This window comes from Microtus ochrogaster, linkage group LG1, assembly GCF_000317375.1.
Source record: "Microtus ochrogaster isolate Prairie Vole_2 linkage group LG1, MicOch1.0, whole genome shotgun sequence".
Classification (NCBI taxonomy): domain Eukaryota; kingdom Metazoa; phylum Chordata; class Mammalia; order Rodentia; family Cricetidae; genus Microtus; species Microtus ochrogaster.
In genome coordinates this window covers 56165179-56167883 of record NC_022027.1, presented here as the reverse complement: position 1 = coordinate 56167883, position 2705 = coordinate 56165179, and positions in this window count along the sequence as shown.

Here is a 2705-nt window from a genome sequence, read left to right as displayed (position 1 = left end):
GAACACCAAAACAACCCCCAAAACGTTTCTTTTTGTCTAGAACTCCTCCATGTGGCTCATCATTATCCCCTTCATAAAAACAAGGAAAAGGAGGCACAAGTAGCTAACTTCACCAGAGCTACACAGCTGTTTCGCGTGAGCTTTTGCACCTGCCCAGAAGCAAGCACTAGGCTAAGATAGGAAAGGAAGTGGTGGCTCCTTCCAGGGTTCGGCAAAAACCCTTCCAGTCAAATCTCTGCACAGGAAGAGAGGCCTTTGTGTCTCTATCAGAGCGTAGAACCGCTATCCCGAGTCTCAGATCTTTTAAGATCATTAGGCCCATCTGGCAGAGATAAGCAGAGTCAGTCTCTCCTGACTGCCTGGCTGAGATTCCCTCACCTTCACAGACCAGACCAGCACTCAGGGCAGGCTCTCCAACCTTCACCACCGCCCCCAGCAGCGCCCAGGCTAGTAGCTTCAGCACAGTGAGGCTAAGCCACCTTTCAGCGTGTATACAAAGCAGACAGGCCCCTTCTCTCTTCCCTTGGACAGGCCTGCTCTTGGGCTCCCGGAGTCCTTGCCAATTAGCCGACAGGTAAGTGAAAGACAGCAAGGGTTATTATACTGGACAGGGTTTAGCAGACCCGCCTAAAGGTGTACGCTTCATGCCATCCACGTGACCAGAACTGTATCAGGCAGCCACGTGCGCCTGCAAGGGAAAATTCAGGATATTCCAGCTGCGGTCCCAGCAACAGAGCGCATGCTTCTCTGTCCAGGCAGCATTTCTGGGACCAGAAGTGCAGGCTCTCTCTTCCGTGTCTGTTTGAAATCTCTGCGGTTAGCCACACTCCCAGACAAGGGGAGAGCACAGCAGGATTTCGGGGGGTTAAGAAACTGTGTATTCAGGGCTTCTTGTCCAGTCAGTGCACCTGTTTGGTTTCTTTTGATTTCTCTGTCTTTTTGTTGATGAGGCAAAGGCAGCTCAAAGTGGTCAGAGGCTAAGATCAAGGCAGTAGTCTGTTTTCATGGCTACAATAAATACCTGCAAGACACATTTTAAACGCAAATGTTAAAATTTTTTATTTTTGCATTCTTTTGGAAATGTCATACATGAGTAATACATTTACATCCTCCCACCCCACTCTCCCCCAGTTCCAGCTCCTCCCGAGTCTTCTCCGGCCTCTCCTTTCTAATTCATGACCTCTTTCGTGTTGTATTTAGGTGTTGAGGGCTCGCCACTTGGGACTGGATACCCTAGAGAGGGCCTTACCCTGGAGAAGACTGAGTCCTCCTCTCTCGGAGGCCATTAATGGCCCGCAGCTCTTCATCTGGGGTGCGGTTCTGGGAGACCTCCATCCACAGCATGTTGACTGGCGGTGCCACTGTGCTTGCTGGGCTTGTTTAGCAGCTGTTCTGGTTTCACCGCTGCAACTCTCTGTTGTCTGTAGAAGACACTATCTCGTGGTAGACATCCTCGTGCAAGAGGAGGATTCATTCTGGCTCATGTCAACCATGCTGGCTGCTCCCTTGATTCTGGGCCTGTGCTGAGGCTAAAGCTGTGGCAGACAGAACTGCTCACCTCAGTGCAGCCAGGGAGCACAGGGAGCAGACAGACAGAAGGACCAGCGAGATACGGGTGCCAAGGACCCACTTTCTCTAGGTACCTCTGCCAACCAAATCCTCCAGGGCCTTTCAGAACAGAGCCACAGCTGGGGACTAAGGCTTTAACACGTGAGCCTGTGGGGTGTGTTTCATATTCAAACCATAACTGTCACAAAGCCAGGCTGTCTAGAACTGAGGTCCAGAAACAAACCACAATCGGGAATAGTCATCCGAGCCTTCCGTCCCTGCATACACTCCTTTGTTGACCAGCTGGGGCAAAGGTCACCTCCGCTAAGTCTTTGTTTGTGAGTAGTTATCAGTGGAGGCAGCGTCTGGGTTAGGGACGGGGTGAGTGTCCAGTCCTCAGCCCTAAGACCCCACGTGGGTCAGAGCTGCGCGGCCCTGCACTTGCTGCTACAGTCTGAGTTCACACCTATAGAAGGCCTTGTTTTCTCTGTGTGCTCCATCTCCTCTGGCTCTTACGCTCTCTCAGGCTCTTCAGCAAGGCCCCTGAGCCCTGAAGGGAGGGATTTGATGAGACATCTGTTTTTACTTTTTCTCCAAGGGAGCCTCACTGGGGAAACAAATTACTCTTAGCGGTAGACTGCGTGTCCAGCAGTAGAGGCCAACAGAAAACAAACTCAGTGGCGTCTTTGGGGGTTTTGTGTCCTAATGTTGTGCTGGAGCTTTCTTTGAATCTGATTTTTTACTTTTATTATATCTTATTTTGTTTATATACAGTTTTAATTGTTTTCTCTCTTTTTACCATACAGGTCCTTTGCAGATATATTATGGCTTCCAGCTTGGTATTTTTGTGGGATCCCAGAGTGTGGGAGTGAGTGGGTTCTGCATCTGTATCTGTTCCTTGTGCCTTTTTTGAGCTCTCTCCTTTCGTTTTGTCCTATTCCAATGTGTTAGTTTTGTTCTGTCATTATAATGTTACATTATATTCCCGGAGAAGCCTGTTTTGTGATGAGAGACTTAAAGGGGGTAGATCCTGATGGAGGGGAGGTAGGGAGTGTAGCCAGGATACAGTAAATGAGGAAAACACTATTTTCAATAAAGGGGGGATCTCCTCTGCTGATGGTAGCAATTCTCTGAGTGTTTCCCAGCGTTCAGTGAAC